This window comes from Oryza glaberrima, chromosome 7 (genome assembly GCF_000147395.1).
Source record: "Oryza glaberrima chromosome 7, OglaRS2, whole genome shotgun sequence".
In the NCBI taxonomy this organism is placed as follows: Eukaryota; Viridiplantae; Streptophyta; class Magnoliopsida; order Poales; family Poaceae; genus Oryza; species Oryza glaberrima.
In genome coordinates this window covers 21,110,687-21,129,388 of record NC_068332.1, presented here as the reverse complement: position 1 = coordinate 21,129,388, position 18,702 = coordinate 21,110,687, and the positions used below count along the sequence as shown (strand labels likewise).

The following is an 18,702-nucleotide window of genomic DNA, read 5'->3' as shown; positions in this document are numbered from 1 at the left end:
CTATTATAAAAATTAAAGATATTTTTACCGTTACTTTGGTAGGTGATACGTATTTGAGTCGGTTGCTAAGTTCATTCGTTTTTGGAAATATAGGTCCGTGTTTGAGTCCGCTTTTAAGCCTGATCACTTTTAAAAATACAGAAGGAGTCATATAAGAAATCTCTTTAAAAAAACTCGCACACTAACTTGGGATGCTTTTGGAAATACAGAAGGAGTCGTATAAGAAATACTTTCAAAAAAAACTCGCATGCTAACTTGAGATGAGAGTTAGACTCCTAATTGTAGCTCATAGTTTTCTAAAAGAAATATTCAAGCAAATTCCCACAGTAATTTTCACTCTAACTGAACCGTATAATAATAATAATAATAATAAGACTAAAATAGCCTTCAACTGTTGCAACACATGGGCATTTTTTCTAGTAAAATAAAAAAAAGTATCATCTAGTTGTTGTTACCGCTGGTTTTTCAGTAAATTTTAAGTTTTAGTAGTAGGTTAATAGGATTAAAAGTATACTTTTCACTTTTCTTTACTTAGAAAAATGGCAACTAATTGACTCTTCAAGTTTGTCTAGGCCAAATATTACTAGCAAGTAGGAGTATAGGATATATTCTTGGAAGATGACGCTACCTAAAGAGAAGCAAACTAGCTAGGCGCTAAATAATTATCTCACGGAATCAGGAATTTCATACCGAACATGCTTATCATGAACCACTAAGGTTTTAGTATTTTGACTTCTTGTAATATTTATGTGACGCTCGTGTAGAGAAAAAATATTGACGATTCCTCTCGTTCTTGTATTATCGTTCGTGTTTTTTTTTTTACAAGTACCTCGCAGACGAGTACTCCCTCCGTATTTTAATGTATGGCACTGTTGATTTTTCGACCAATGCTTGAACATTCGTTTTATTCAAAAATTTTGTGCAAATATGAAAATATTTATATCATGCTTAAAAAACATTTGATGATGAATCAAGCCACAATAAAATAAATAATAATTACATAAAATTTTTTGAATAAGACGAATGGTCAAACGTTGGGAAAAAGTAAACGGCATCATACATTAAAATATGGAGGTATTATGGTCCATTGTATTATCTGTGACGCCGTTTCCGGGCGCCCCTGGACATGAACAGAACGACGCGCACCAAGCACGACCAGTCTCCCTACGACGGCGACGATACACGACTACACAAACCTACAAAAAGGGACAGACAGCCTCTGCCCGTGTGCTCGTGCGCGTCGCGTTAACCTTTTTTTCCGATCAAAGTTGCAGAGCAGCAGAGAAGCATATAGAACCCAGAACGCACACTCGTCCGCCCGCGGTCAGCAAGCGCCGCGCGGAAGTCGGAACACCCGCCTATTCCGCCGTTCGACGAGGCTGCGTCTGCGTGGAAGGAAGGAGATCTTGGACGCTGTTTCGCCACAAGTCACGAGATGCCGATGCAACCGCACACAGCCACACACGCACACGCACACGCACACGCACACCCCCTCCACAGGAGGCAGCCTATCGGTTTCGCCGCGGGCAACTGGGAAGGGGCACGCCGCACGCCAGGATCTAGAACCTCTCCCAAAGGCAGCAACATAAAAATCTAAACCCGTCCCACACAACACGCTCCCACTCGCACGTCCCCGTCCGCAGCGGCGCCCGGCGTGGTCGGCATGCAGCGCCCGGCGCCGGACACGTGTGAACTGCGAACCACCCTGGGCGCCGCCGCCCGCAGCCCGCCGCGGCCGATTGCCCGACCGGCTGTGTAATCTCTCCAGGGGACAAGCCAACAACATGTACTGCCCAAGGCCCCGCCTCGCCTCGCCCGATCGAAAGCGCGTCGACGCGATCCGATCCGATCACGCGAGGAACAAACAAAATCATCGCTTCGCTTGGTCTTTTAGCCGTCCGCTTCACGACCTGCGGGAAGCAGCAGCAGCAGAGCTACAGTAGTGGAGCGGCGTCGAATCGAATCATGCTGATTGCTGCGTGACTCGTATGGCACTCGCTTTTCGTCACGGCCACTTCGATATATTCTGCTGTTTAAGAAGAGGCTTTTGATATGATATTGCATCAGGCCGGAAAGGTCGTGGTCCTCGTGGACACGGAGCCTAGTGAATTATATACAATGCAGGGCATGCAGCCGGGAGGAATAACGCAACACGCATGTTGACACGGAGAATCGAGATCGATCTTAGCTTCAATTTTTATTAGGTTAAAGTCAGTCAGACTCGAGGAAAAGCAAGGAGGGTAAGTGGTATTGCTGCGACTTTGCTCTGAAGCTAATATAAGCGACTGTATATATAGTAACTTATGTTTTGATGGCGAGGTCTGCATTTATTTAACCAAAGACTTGCAGTAGCAACTAGCAACTGCTCCACGACGTGTTCTATACTAATCTACCGAAGCTGTTCATTTGTACATTCATGTTGACCACAACATTGACCAAAGAAAGGTTGACCAGTATCAGCTCAACAACTCGGCAACTTTTCTCTCTGCCACACGGTTTCCTGCCCCCGTTTTTTGTCTGCTGCCTGACTGAGCTATGGGCATATGGCCATGTTATGTTATTTCCTTGAGTTTGAGACGACTACTCCTGTGCAGGAGTGGGCAAATCCACTGTCATATTATATCCAAATGTTTATGCGCTTCTACGCTACGTAAACAGATAGACGCATGACGATTTCGTGAGCGAACCTGGATACACTTTATAAAAGGAAGAGGGCCATGTTTTTCTTCGAATTGCGCATAAATTATCTCAGGATCAAATTATTTATTGACCAAATTGCGAAGTTGACAGTTACCATCATGCTCCAACCTACTCGCGAGTTAATTTGTCCAGGGCTTCTTCCAACCACGTGTACTGTTGGTCCACTGTCAATTAGTTTTTAGTTATGATGTACATTTAATTCAATCATGATAAATAAAACTGAATCATCACTGAGATTAAAGGTATATATAAATGGATTGAGTTTTGCTGATCAGGTTTGCAATCCGACGCATGAGATCAAAATTATGAGTTTAAATGATAACTTGATAAGTCACAAAGAATCCTATTAATCAGTGCGACACTTAAGTTGTAGTATGGGATGGCTAAGAGCTCAACCAACAGCTAATTAGGTAGTGCATCTAGGGTTTAAATTTTCGATGGACTGCTGGACCTAACTCCTGGTAGTATAACATTTTCTCAACGAATTTCCATAAATTTTGATTACATTTTGCTTGAATTTACTGTTTCAAATTTGAATTTCTCAAAAACATTCAAAAGTTGCCTCAAAATATATTCTTTCCCGTGCCCAAACCTCAAATTTCGTGGTTTTTCATCAATGTCGAACCCTGTATGCATCCCTTCGGCTTTCAGCCCCACCCTCTAGGTGGCACTGATGACATTACAGCAGCATCTTTATCCTTATCGCTGACTCCTCCATTCACCCTAAGAACGATACTCTTAAGTCTTAACCAACCTACCAATGTGATGGCTTCTCAATCTGCACTAGTCCCTTTTCCCTTAAATTTCACCAAAAATGTCAATTATTATGTCCAAATTCAAAATCCACTTAAACATTTTGTTCAAAACGTGTTGGCAACTTTTTGTGACAAGTTGACAAGCACGATCGTAGCACCTTATGCCTTGTAGTGATTCTAGAGTCGCCAACCACCTCAATCTAGTAAAGAGCTAAACTTAGATGGGTTTTGACGAATAAACCGGCTAGCGGAGCCGATTTTAGATAACTACCCGTCTCGTGGGCAAAACGGAAGGTTTTCAGGACAAACCTACAAAGAGATGTCGCACTCTCGCAGCAGCGGCGGACGGTTTATGGCGCAAATCGACAAACATGGACAAACTAAGAGAAACTAAAAGCAATATGAAAAACGATTCGATTGATTGATTGTAGATTGGTTTTTTACAATAGAACCGGCCATGTCCCTTATATAGGGGTTGGTCTTGTCCTCTACAGGCCCTCCTCCACGTCCAACTCGGGATAGAAACCAAAGGAAACTCGAAACATACCTTCCCAAGCAAGGAAATCCTGAAACCCGACGAAACACAATCGGATTCGGACCCTGCCGGTCAGACCAGCCACACACCGCCGGTCTGACCGCCCTTCAACCGGAGGTCTGACCGCCCGACACACGGCGGTCAGACCGGCCCACTCGGAAAAAAACGGTATACTTCCAAATCTTGGCGATCTTTCCTATCTTAATTTTAGGTGCTAAATTTGGGTGTAAACACAAAACATTCGATAAAAACCAACAAACCTGAAATTCCCATGGGCCTCCAAGTTTTCTTCTAGTTAGAACCAGCTGTTAGGATGGTACCACTATGAGATCGGCCAAACATAAATATTATCCACAGCCATTGATGTTTACACTCCCCACTCCAGTGAATAGATCAGATATATATGCAATAAATCAACACTCTTTTATGCATCCGTCCGGCTTTTTGCTATGATGACGGAACAAGATACAAGGCTGCAGTGTCTCGTCAGGTTGTGGTCACAAAGATGCGGAATAGCCATGTCGTTCTCTGAACATAAGTGCACCGGTGTCCTATTACCAGGGTCATCATCTTAGTCATAAACCACACTAGCAGCATTTCCGCGCTCGGTGGGCCCACCATTCGACGCATGCATGGTGTGTTGTGAGCCAAAAGATTAGCCAAAAGGCACTGGCCAGAATGTGGATGACATTCCAGGGACAGATAAGAAAATCAATAGACCATGCCACTAGAGAGAAGAAATGAGTAGGAGAGAGGAGTAAAGATGATCAGGACATCTCACCTTTTATCAGTGTAGACAGAAAAATCTTACTGATTATGTGCTGGAAAAGTTAGATCTAAGAACAAATGGAGATGCTCTTACAGCTGGATAGAATTATACTATATGTACTGATCTCTTCCCGGCCCTCAACCTAAAGTCATGTTTTTCTTTAAGAAAAAAACCATGAATTCGCAGCATTTTTATGGAACAAGATTAGTTTTTCTGGAAAAAATAATTAATCCTCTATATATCAGTATATTCCAAAGGACCTCTGAATGGTTTCGTGGTAAATAATATTTTACATAAGAAGTTCATATAATGCTTAATATTGGGCTGTTGCACATATGGTATATAAGAACTTTTACGGTACTATATACTACCAGTATATACTGGTAGTATATAGAAGGGCATGTTAAGAATTTGATAGAAAATAAAACAACACTCTAGTAATTTTTGTTTCAGATTAAATCTAATTAGAGTACCCGGTCCTGGATCTTATCATGCGCTAAGAGAGGAGCATCGTGAGCGCTATTTGATGACGAAGCACGTGACGACAACACGATTTGATGAAAGAATAACGAAGAAAAGACAAAATTACCCTTTCAAACTTTATACTGCAATCTAATTAATAAAAAATCAAATTAATCTACACTGTTAGATCATATATACTTGCAGTATATACTAGCAGTATATTGTACCGTAAAAGTCCTCATAGCATATAGGCTAGTCTATTATAACTCGTTAATCTAATATATTATGAAGGTAGCTTGAAAAACTAACCATGTTCGCTCTGAACAAGTACTATAAATTCTCACATTAATTATAAAAAAGAAAAAAGGTTTGGACCATTAAATTATATATGGTGGGTTCAGATTATGATGGTTTAGATCAATTGATATAGTTATATAAATGAGCATGTTCGGCTAACCATTACAGCCGCTACAGCTAAACACAACCCTAGCTGCTATAGCTGCAGACACCAGGGGCGGATCTAGGAACAAAAAATTGAGGGGCTCAATTACACAGTTTCTTCAACCTCCAGTCATCTAGAGACCTTTGGTTTATCATTCATGGTGAAAAAATTAAAGGAGGTGCTCCGAGGGTATCCATAGGTCTTGTAGGTGTAGGGGGGACTCGAGGCCCCCCTGCACCCACGTTGGATCCGCCCCTGGCAGACACAACACACTGTGTGTTGACTGCACAAGAGTGAAATAAAGTAGAACAGCGCCAATACAAGTGTATATATGTATAGAAACATAATCTAGGATAATTGTGTCCAGTGCAAAATTGCATGTATCAAATTCAAAAAAAAAGAATATCTCGGTGTAAAAATAGATGGGAAAATTCCGCTAGTAATGTACTGTGGGATATATATTAACCAGAACAAAATGCCTCGAGAAGCTTTGACTGGGCTGATCCAAGGAAAAAAAAAATCTCAAACACGTGTTTTCTAGTACAGTTACATGAGAGCGACAAATACTAAATACTAGTATTCATTATCTTCGGAAGCCTCCATATCTCCTTTAGGTTCTAGGTCCTATGTCATACTCCCTCCGTTTCAAAATATCTGACACCGTTAACTTTTTAGCACATATTTGACCATTCGTCTTATTAAAAAAATTGTGAAATATGTAAAACTATATGTGTACATGAAAGTATATTTAACAATAAATCAAATGATATGAAAAGAATAAATAATTACTTAAAATTTTTGAATAAGACGAATTGTCAAACACGAATTAAAAAGTTAACGGTGTCAAACATTTTGAAACGGAGGGAGTACATGACTTAATACTAAAACCTTACCGTCGCAAATTTCCCCCGAAACGCTATAACTATTGTCGATCTGGACCTATTTACAGCGGTTGACTTGATCTACCAATGGTAGGCTAGCGATCCATGACACGGTGGCCCGAGCAGAGGCCCAAGTCAGGACACGAGTGGGCAAAAAGCTTCCAAAGCCCAACAAGCAGAGCGTTCGATTGGACCCGGCTCGGCCTGTAGGCATACTCAGGCCCATCGAAGCCAATGGATTTATGCCTAATCCGTATATAGGGAAAATCCAGGTACTGCATTTTTCTTTGCCAAATAAGCCAGCAAAAGTTGATGTTTTCGCAAATTTTTTTCTTTTTTGACACGTTTCCCAAAAGTCTTCGGAGAACTATTTCAGATGATTTTGTTTTTGTGTAATTTTAAATGTGAAGATAGAGCAAATCAATCTGATGGGCCGAACTAGAGGCCCAAATCCGTGCAAACCGAGGGGAACAATATTTTCAGCCCAATATTGAACACGACCTCTTTCTTCTCCAAACGAACGACCATGCTCCCAAATCTCTTTCTTGTTCGAGGTCGGCGAAGCGCGCGGGCGGCGGCGATCGGCTAGGTCTCAATGAGCGGCGGCGGGTCTCCGGCGGACGGCCGGGGACCACCGCCGCTTGGCACCTGGCTCCGGCCGCCGGCGCAACGGGTATTCTCATCCTCATTCTCTCCGATCCCATTTCCCCCCTCCTAAAACCACACCTCCACCGGGTTTCAATCGCTGCTTATAAATACACTCTTCCCCCTCCAATCCCACCTCCATTGGGTTTCAATCGCCGGGGTTTATACAAATTCCCCCTCTAATCCCACCTCCGACTGGTTTCAGTCGCTGGGATTTATCCAATTTTCTCCTCTGCTAATCCCTCCCCAACTGGGTTCAAAATCCAGTACTTTCCCAATGTATGGCATTCCCGGGTGGCATTTCGATTCCCGACATCCAAACGGGAATCGACTCGCCGTTGCTGAGCTCGGTTTAGCGAACCGCCTTCTCCCCCGCGCGCGCATGGCGCTATATAAATCCTCCTCCTCCCAAGAATTAGGAGAGGGACACCAAGTAGCGAAATCCACAGCCTTTTTGATCCAATTGCCATCCGCGGCGGAATCCATTTCGGTACCAAGCAAGCAAGCCGGTGCGAGAGGCGTCGCGGCATTAGCGTCAGCGGCCGCTTCGTCGTCTTCGTCTCCCTTCTCCCCCCTGCCCCCCCTTCGCCGCTCGGTGTCGCAGGGTGGTGCGCTTCCTGGACGACAATGTATGTACTAGTAAATTGGGGAGCTAGCGCGGCGTTGCATTTGCTCTTTTCTGTCGTTTGCTTTATCCTTGTGCGTTCTTGAGGTGGTTTGTGGAGCATCTGGTACAATCAAGAGCGGTTTTGGTTGAATTCCGGGGACGGGTGGGTTCTTGGCTAGAACGATCCTTCGCTTCTTGTCTTTTCTTTACGCGGGTGAATTCATGTAGCGGTTCGTGGATTATCTGGTACAATCTTGGTGGTTCTAGTTGAACTCTGGATACTGATTCTTGGCCGGGACGGTGCCTTTTACTCTTGTGATTCTTTGCGGGTTCAGCTGTTCTAGGGGTTCGTGGATTATCAGGTACAATCTTGGCGGTTTTAGTTGCACTCTGGATACTGATTCTTGGCCAGAACGATGCTTTGTACTCTTGTGATTCTTTGCGGGGTGAGCTCTTCTAGGGGTTCGTGGAGTATCTAGTACAATCTGAGTGGTATTGGTTTAATTCCGAGATTATGTTCTTGGCTGGAATAGTTCTTGTTTGTAGATATACAACTTCTCTTTTCTTCTTTTGGTGTGTTCTTGTGGAGGCAGGTCTATGGCATTACAGGAGGAGTAGGGTTCGGCTAGTTTTGGTTGGATTCTGAGAAGGGTTATTGGAAAGAACAGTTCTTGCTCATTGGGTTCGTTCTCTTACTATGGATATTTTGGCTGGGTTGGTGGGTATAGAGTTTCTGTTTTGCATCCAACAGATAACTTTGCACTTTGTTCTTCAGATTTGGAACCAGGAAAACATAATTTTGGGTCAATGTGGAAAAACACGAGTTGGTGCAAATGTTTCCTCTTTTGTGGGTGCAAACAGAGATAGATGCAAGGTTTCCGGTTTTGCTTGCACTAATTTTCTCTACTGCCAAATTTTGGTTTAATTGTTATCCTTGTAATCTTTTAGAAATAACTGCTGATTTTTCCAATCAGAAATATTGGCTTGCAGTGGGTTTTTATATTTTGTCCCTTGTGTTGCAGGAACGGGGGGCATATGCTCCAATGTCAACTGGTTTTGCGGCACAAAACCGAGAAATTGGAGCCATCATGTGCAAATGCTATTGTTCAGTACGCCAACATAGCAAAGCCAAGTTGGATCAGTTGGTATGCATTTTCAGCCCGGAATGAGGCAATACAAGCCCTGATTAATGAGGCGAAGTCATACTACATGAGGTTCCCCCAAATACAACACCTCCAGCAGTTACCCTTACTGCAGTCACCTTCAACGCGGTATGATTATGAATCCCCATCGCTCTATTTGGAGCCTCAGTTTCAGGTAGGTGGTTGTTATCATGGAGTTAAGTTTCCATGCCTCCCCGTTGGTCAAAGTGGAGGTTTTGACATCCCATTTTCTGCACATTTGCAGTCTTTGAACATTCCAGGTGATGGCTTGCCAAGGGATTATCTAAATGCACAAGTTAATGTTCTCGGGCTGGTGTCCATGAGATGCACAATCAGAGGCAATCTCATCCTCGTGGCCGACAGAGGGATTTCTTTGGTGAAGGTCCCGATTTTACGATTTATATTACCATCAACTTTGATGGCGGCAGATTAACTAAGGAAAATATTTGGGACTACTTCAAGTATTTTCTTCTAACCTTTGTATTATGTTTACTAGTTTGGAGGACAATACTAGGTGTAATATGATTTAAAGTTTCAAATTATACCACTACATTCAATTCAATAATTTTACGATGGTATTTCTTCCAGGAAGTTCGGGCCTGTGATCAATGTCTACCTTAGCTGTAAGCCAGGGAATGAGAAGTACACTTTCGGTTTTGTGACATTTGAAAATGCTGATACGGTGAGCCTTCTCTTATCAAAGAGCACACCTCATTTCATCTTTGGAGTAAAAGTTAGAGTCAAGCGTTACCTGGAATGGACCAAACAAGAGCAAAGGTCTGTTATCTAACTTTGCTGTTTCTTTTGTTGATTGCTTCTCGCAGTTTTTTTAATTAACCTACAATGTAAACCTACTGTCGTTTTCGTCCAAACGATATCTGAGTTATGGTTTACAAACTATACTGTTGAGCGCCTGTTAGGAGGAGTAGATGTTAACAATTCCCAAATCGATCCCTATGTCCTGGCAAGCAGCTTGGTGTGCCTCTTTTTCAGTGGGGTTATGTAACTTACGTCACAGTATCCTGCTGCTAATTGCAGGCTTTGAGTTTGATGTGTTCTGTTTGTTCTGAGGTCCAAATGGCAGTCTTGCCATAATGTACTCTCCCTTTTCTGATCTTCATTTATTTGGCCGGCAAAAGATCAATCCCTCTCATCCAAGGACTTGCACAAAATCTTCCATAAGTGCATTCTTTAGGATTCTAAAATTAGTTATTAGTTGAAGATTCTTTCTGGAGGTCAATTTGAGAGTTCCTGAAATATGGTTGTTAATAAAAGTATGATCTATTATCGGGGCCTCCTTTTGCATGGCAGTGGTTGGTGGGGACTAATTTGATTTTAATATTCATTCAGTCTATAGGACAGAGTTCATGCTTTTATGTTATCATGCACTCATGCGTGTGCAGGTGTGCTTCATAAATCATATTGACAGTTTATTCATTTGGTTACTTATTTTAAATGTGTAGTCAAATCGTCCATTCTGTTCCACATGTACCGTCTTTGTGAAAAAAATAATAACTAGCTTTTCTGGCTGTACTTAAGTTGCAGATTGAATTTTTCAGTAATTATATAATTACATACATCTTAAACAAGTACCTGCAAGGTATCCGTTTAATTTTTGGGCACATGGAAATAGTTTGTTTTCACTGTACATTTAAGTTCCACGAGACATTTATTTACTGATTTAATGGTTGGAAATTAGTTTGCTTTTGTTGAACTAATATTTTTAGCTTGTTCAATCGTTTTTGCTCTCTTATTTACACATTCAAACCTAACATGCTTACCGATACAGGAAGCTTCCTCAAGAAAACGACCATTTTGACAATGTTGCACACAGGACATCATGTGCCAATGCCTTCGATGGCATGCCAAGGGATTACCTAAATGCACAAGTTCTCGGGTCTGGTGTCCCTGAGTTGCACAATCAGAGGCCATCTCATCCTCGTGGCTCACAGAGGGATTTCTTTGGTCACAATCAGAGGCAATCCCATCCTCATGGCTCACAGAGGGATTTCTTCGGTCAAAGTACCGAGTTTACAATTTATATTACCATCACTAAGAACATATTGACTTGGAAAAATATTCGGGACTACTTCAAGTATTTTCTTCTAAACTTAGTACTATGTTTACTTTGTTTTGAGGACAAGACTAGGTGCATGATTTGAAGTTTCAAATTATACCACTATGTTCAATTCAATAATATTATGATGGTATTTCTTCTAGGAAGTTCGGACCTGTGATCAATGTCTACATCCCCTTTAAGCCAGACAATGAGAAGCACACTTTCGGTTTTGTGACATTTGAAAATGATGACACAGTGGGGCTTCTCTTATCAAAGAGCACATCGCATTCCATCAGTGGAGTAGAAGTTAGAGTCAAAGCCTTACCTGGATAGGACCAAACAAGAGCAAAGGTACTTTATCTAACTTCACTGTTTCTTTTGTTGATTGCTTCTCACATTGTCTTTAATTAACCTGCATTTTAAACCTGCTGTTGTTTTTGTTCAAACAATATCTGATTCGTGATTTACAAACTATACTGTTAAGAACCTGTTTGGATAAAGGGGTTAGACTCAAATCTATAGTAAGTACATTTTAACCATTCCCAAATCAATCCTTCTCTGTCCTGGCAAGCAGCTGGGTGCACCTCTTTTTCAGAGGGGTTATGTCACGGTATTCTGCTAATTGCAGGATTAGAGTTTGATGTGTTCTTGTTTGTTCTGAGGTCCAAATGGCAGTCTTGCCACAGTGTCCTCTCCCTTTTCTGATCTTCATATATATAGCTTGCAAAAGATCAAATCTCTCTCATCTAAGGACTTGCACGAAATCTTCCATAAGTGCTTTCTTGAGGATTTTAAAACTAGTTATTAGCTGAAGATTAATTCTGGAAGTCAATTTGAGAGTTCTTGAAATGTGGTTGTTAGTTGAAATATGATCTTGACCAGGGACTTCTTTTTCATGGCAGTGGTTAGTGGGGACTAATTTGATTTTAGAAATAATTATCGGTCTATGGGACATCAGTTTCACGCTTTTTTGTTATCATGCACTCATGCGTGCTTCATAAATCATACTGACATATTACTCATTTGGTTAATTATTTTAAGTGTATGGTCAATTTGTCCATTCTGTTCCACATGTACCGTCTTTGTGAAAAAATAATAACTAGCTTTTCTGTCTGTACTTAAGTTGCAGATTGAATTTTTCAGTAATTATAATTTATACGTACATCTTAAACAAGTCCCTGCAAGGTAGCCGTTTAATACATGGAAATAGTTTGTTTTTGCTGCACATTTAAGTTCCACGAGACAGTTATTTACTGATTTAATGGTTGGAAATTAGTTTGCTTTTGTTGAACTAATATTTTAAGCTTATACATTGTGCAATTGTTTATTCTCTCTGTATTTACATGTTCAAACATAATAACATGTTTACCGATACAGGCAGCTTCCTCAGAGAAACGACCGTTTTGACAATGTTGCACACAGGACATCATGTGCCAATGCCATTGAGGGTCACTCTGGTGAGTAAATCTGTAAATGCCCTTCCTTGGCTTTGTGCTGTGCCACTTCTGATTTAGTTCTAGACTTATGGTTGTGATTCTATATTTTGACTTATTAAGCCATTTCTTTTGTCATTTCTGATAGGACAAAAAATGCCGAATTTCATTGAACTTTCCCAGGAGACACTGACACATCGATTTGGAGATTTTGATTCACCTCTAACACATAACCTCTCTGAGAAGAAAACAGAATCTCCAGAAGGTATTCATGTGGAATTTCCCTACTCCATATTCATCCTTGTTTTTCATTAAACTGTTATAGTTTTTATATTAGTAAGTCTTACTTGATTCTGTGATGTTTTAGATGATCATGCGACAAAAGAGTCTAATGTGGATGAATCTTCAGAATTCCCAGCTATGTGAGTAATGAGTACTCCTGTTTCTATTTTTGCAGATTAAACAGTCTTATTTCAACCTGTACGATGCATTATTGCTTCTGAGAACATTATTCTTTAAGCAACACGGAAACAAATGAATGAAATTAAGAATTAATACTTTTCATAATTTATTCATGAGAAAGATCAAGATATGTTGGAAAATTGGAGCACTTCTGATGCTGCTGCACAGTTGTACATCTGTAACTTAGAAGTGGCATTTTTCATTCTTTATGCAGCATAGAAACTTTTTTAGTCAATGCAAATGAACACTCCCATCTTATTGTTCTCGCGAGAGGTCAAAATATGTTGGCAACGCACTTCAGATGCTTTGTGCTTTTGAATGTACAATAGCAACAGCCATTGTATTTCATATCTTACTCATATACTGTATTGTGTTTCGCCCCCAACTAATTAATCTGGTTGTAACATCTGACATGCCAACTGCTTTGCAGGGAGCGCTGTCTTCCAGATGACCTATTTAGTGAGGAACAGTGAAGGTGAAGCAGCACTTGTATGACTTTGCTAATTCCAAGCAACCTAAGCCAGTCAAACAAAAGGGAAAGTTTGTGTACAGTGGCCCGGAGGAATGTTTCTTAGTTGATGATTTTGGCGTCACACTGAAGTCGTTAGGATATACTACTACACGTAAACATGGTTAAGTAGCAGTTGATGTTAATGCTGAAACAGCTTAGTGCACTTAAGAGTGTAGCCATACAATACATGCTAATCTTTCTGTGACAAGAATGAAACTGTGTTAATCTTGTCACAGTTTCATTCTTGAGTGTACATTCTTTGGGGGGCTGATTACCTATTTTTTGACAAGGTGGTTGAATGCCTATCGAGTGTAGATTTGCTCAGATATGTGGGTTAAACCGGTTGCATCTTATTAGCATTGTATATAATTGTTCTGATAATTGGAGAAGTGTTTAGACCTATCTATCCTTCTATTAATGAAATGGCAGGCTGCCCGTTCCCTCGAAAAAAAAGAAGTGTTTAGACCAGTTCCTTCACAAAAAGAATGTATTTTGTGTTTCAGGGAAGCATCTAAATTTACAGGAGTATTTTATAGGAGGGGAGTGACTGAATTTGCATGGTGGAGTTTTGTTCTTGAAATGCTAGAATCAGTCCAGATGCAGCATGCCATACCTGATGATGTCGTTCTGAAATGTATGCTGGAAGATAAACGAGAGGGAACATATTCTGATTCTTTTTTTCATTTGAGGGGAAAATGTCATTGTTGGGAAGAGTAACGTTATACTTCATTGCAGAAGATCTACGGTAGAAAATATATACTAAATCAACTTTAAAATTTAGTTGTAAAATTTAAATTTTAAATTTTAGCTATAGGGCAAAAGATAGAAAAAGCAACGATAACTGGTTATAGCTGCATCTATCGACCCTGGATTTTTTCTTCTTCTCGATTCGCATCAAAATATAGGCATTTTATAAAGTTTTAGTAGAAATTAATGATAACTTGTGATTGATAGGAAATATCTATATAAACATTTATATTGTATAAATTTTGAGTAATTTGGAACGGGACGAGTATATTACGTCAACATATGGTACTGAATCTTCAGCGTCGTGCGGTCGACTACTCGACTCCATCTCCGCACAGCGCAGGGCGCAGCCTATTGGCCTTCCTGTCTCCGGACTCCGGTAATGTACTTGCATAGTTGCATCTTCTCTCAGCCTTCCTAACCCACGGGCTGAAAGAACTGTGACACATTATGCAAACATTTGCAAATACTAAGATTAAGTTTAAGACATTTTTACGTTCTTTAGTAAAATTAAGATTAAGAGAGAAAATATCTTTCAATTATCTCAGCAATTAATTTTTTGAATTGCTTAGATTTTCCTATAAAAAACCTGATTAGCTGAAAATGTTATTCCCACATATTGAAATCAATGCTCTAGGGTTGGTGATATGAGCCCGGGGTATCATGTTTAGAGGGAGGAGGCCGCCCCCGAACCCACGTGGCGCCCCCCCGAGGGGGGCCGGGCCTGGGCTGGAGCGACAGCTGCCCCCTCCTAGCTTGGGGTACCGAGTTTGAAAGGAGGAGACTGCCCCCAGACCCACATGACACTTCCCCGAAGAGGGTCAGGCCCGGGGTGGAGTGGCGGCTGCCCCCTCCTCGCTTGGGGGTCGGGCCACCTCGACCCCCTCCACGTGGCGCCACGCGTGCCGTGCCAGACGGGCGTTCCTAGCGCCCACCTAACCGCGTTTAAGGCGGTCTGAGCGAGCGCTCCACGTGCAACATTTATTGTGGCGTGGTGCGTCAGACCGGTCCGTGACCGATCTGTGATCGATGATTGACGTGGCTGGGGTAGTGTGCCTGCGCTCTGGTTGCATGTCAGGCGGCCGCCTTACACCCCCCCGTCATGTCGCAATTGTGAGGGGCAGCTCAGCCTCTCACGTCTGTCGGAGACGGTTTGCCTAACCTGGTTAGGGCAGGGTTCCCACTTCCCGGTGCAAATGAGGACCCAAAAATCCTCACTCTTTAAATGCTGAATGACATGCGTGTTGACACTGTCAGCCGGATGGATTTGACAGGCCCTACGTCGCAGCAAGGTGTGCAACAGACTTCCAAGACAAGCAACAAGACATACATTTAATGTGATTATCCTCCTTGAATAGGCTCGGCGGGCCCATGTGGTAACTCCTTGAGATATAAAAGAAGGTCTAGGCCTACTTAGGGAGGGGGGATCAACTCTTTGTCTAACTGGCGTTTGGGGGCTCACGCGCTTAAGCATATGTATTCCACACATAGTCAGCTAAGCACATGAGTAGGGTGTTACGCTTCTCAGCGGCCCGAACCTGTATAAATCCCTTTTGTCTCTGTCTTCGAGGGCCCCGCCCCCCTCTCTTTCTCTCATCCACCACAGGAACCTCGAATCTCACTCGCTGCCCCCGGTCGAACTAACAAAGGGGGGGCCTCGCGGTACCCCGATAGAGGAGCTCACACTTCGACATCTAGGATTTAAAATTTGTCTCAAAACACAACTACTTGTGTTATTTAAATTTTTCAAAAAAATACAGCTACTTCTCTACCTATCTCCTCGTCTCAACCAAGCATAATCTTTCTCATATATTTTCTCATCTGAACCCATCAGTCATTTTCCACACACCCAGCCTTAATCTCTTATTAAAAAGGGCACAAGTACATTTTGAAAATAGAGGGAGTATAAATTAGTATCCTAAAAATAGAAAGTTTTAGCAATTCAAATCTAGTCTCTACTACTCCCTCTATCCCATAAAAAACGAATCTAGCACCAGATGTGATATATTCTAGTACTACGAATCTAGATTCGTAATGCTAAGATGTGTCATATCCGGTACTAGCCATAGCCATCTTTTTGGTTCCCACCTTATCCCACATATAAAAATATTCTGAAAAACCATTTAAAAAAGAGAGAAACCGCTCAAAAATCCGCGATCTAAAATAGCATATGAAAAAAGGTTAAATGAGAGAAAAATACCGGATAGGAGAAAATGTTGAACCGCTTTAATAAAAAAAAATCAAGAGAGAAAATTGAACCACCTTCACCTCTGATCCAAATAGGAGAGAAAATATGGAAGAAGAGAATAAGGCCGTGTTTAGTTCCAAAGTTTTTCTTCAAACTTTCAACTTTTCCATCACATCAAAACTTTCCTACACACATAAACTTCCAACTTTTCCGTCACATCGTTCCAATATCAACCAAACTTCTAACACACCGTGTGAACTAAACACAGCCTAAGTTAAACCATTTACGGATACCGTCTCTTTGCCAGTGGCATGCCACTAACGGAAAAAAAAGAAAAAAAAATTACAAAAGCCACCTCATTTAGAGATACTAAATTTTGAAATAAAGAAATATTGAAAGGATATATCATCTAGAATATTACATGGGATTAATTAAAATTTGAAATATAAAATAAAATAAATTCAGAAATAAAAATAAGATAAAATTGAGTGTTTAAGTAGGAATATAATTTAGAAAAAACTAAAATTCAGAATGGAAATAAGGAATATTAAAAAATAGTCCGCGTAGAACGCAACACGATATTAATTAAAGTTATAAATAAAAATAAATTCTAAAAATAGATAAAAATGAGTTATCAAGTAGAAATACAATATAGAAATAATAAAAAAGGAATATAAAAAACAATACATCTAGAACACCAGTGGCAAATGCCAAAAAAGAATTGGGTAGCGGACAAGCTATACATGGTTAGTGTCGTGGCGGTTGATGAAAAATCTAAAAAACTATAAATAAAATCCTTCAATGATGAGCAGGTTTGATTTTTAAAATCCAATGACAATTAAGAGAAAGGCAACGGACAGGCCGTGAAGCAGTAAGGTTATGGCGATTGACGGGACTTATAAAAAGTAAAAAAAACTAGGTTCAGTTTTTAAATTCCAATAACAATAAAGAGTAAGAGCGGGCTGGCTATTAAAAAGTACAGTAACAACATTTGACAAGACTTCTAAAAACAATAAAAAGGAAAATTAACGAGACAATGAACTTTATAATTTATTTTTAAATGTCTCAAGGATGAAATAAGTCGTGACATGTTGGACAAGTAAATAAAGAGGCAGAATAGAAGTAACAGGTGATGGCTGGTGTAACTTTGAAGAGCTATAAAACTGAAAACCTAATATTCAATTTCTTTTAATATGCTAAGACAACGAGATGACTATTTAACAAATTTTGAGAAAATCACGTGAAAAAAGCTTAAATAATTTTGTACGGGAGCTATGGCCACGTAAATACACGGCCCACCAGGTAGTTTTTATAATTTCAAAAACAAAAAAAAGGGACACGTTTGTGTTCGCACTTGGCACACGAAGAACAACCGCAGGTCGGCGCAGGGCCTCATCTCTCGTCGTCAGTCGGTTCCGCAAACCGCTCTCCCTTCCGGCGAAAATGGCACTATAAACCCTCAGTCCCAAGATTTAGGGAACACCAACTGGCGAAAGCTACAATCTTTCCAACCTCTGTACCGATTCCCATCTGCTAAATCCCACCTACGCGGCAAGCCCCGCGGCCTGCACACGCGGCGACGTACGGCATTCGCGCAATCGCGCCCGCTTGGGGGTTTCACATGGTGGCGTTCTTTCTTCCTGGACGAAGAAGGGATCCGCGCATTAGGAGAACTGCGAGACAAGGTGGGTTCTTGGGAGGGTTTGTGGGGGGTATCTGGTGCAATCTGAGTGGTTTTGGTTGAATTCTGGGGGACAGGTTCTTGGCCAGAAGCCCAGAACGATTCTTGGTTACATATATGTTAAATTTATTGAAATTTCGCCTTTTCTTTTTGGCGTGTTCATGCGAAGGATCGTGGTCTTCGGTCGGTTTTGGTTATATTATAGGGATGGGTTTTTTGGTACGGCATTTCTTGATCTTGGATTCGTTCGGTTTTGTTATATTATAGGGATGGGTTTTTTGGTACAGCATTTGTTAATCATGGGTTCTTCTCGTATTCTGAAGAGGTTTGGTGGTTTAGTGAAGGTAGAGTTGTAATTTGTTATCCAGAATTGTTTCTGCATTTTTGTCGTTTGATTTTTGGAAGCAGCAACTGGGAGAACACGAACTCGGTGTTGTTTGTGGTGGAAACAGTGGAATGTGCAATTTTTCGTTTTTGCTTGGACTAAAGTTCTATATTGTCACAGTATTTGCATCTTAACCTTTTAATTAATCATAAAAATCTCACTCTTGTTTTGCATTGCAGTGAAATTATCAGAAAACAATCTCCTACTTTTTCTAGGTGGAACTTTTTTTTATAGAATGAGAATCCCATCATTTCGTTTCTGTTGCAGGAATCAAGAA

The 18,702-nt window shown here is 41.0% G+C and overlaps 1 pseudogene; it reads left to right on the top strand.

Moving 5' to 3' along the window:
- Nucleotides 1-7,829: 7,829 nt before the first annotated feature.
- Nucleotides 7,830-12,476, top strand: LOC127778491 (uncharacterized; annotated as a pseudogene).
- The last annotated feature ends 6,226 nt before the right edge of the window (nt 12,477-18,702 follow it).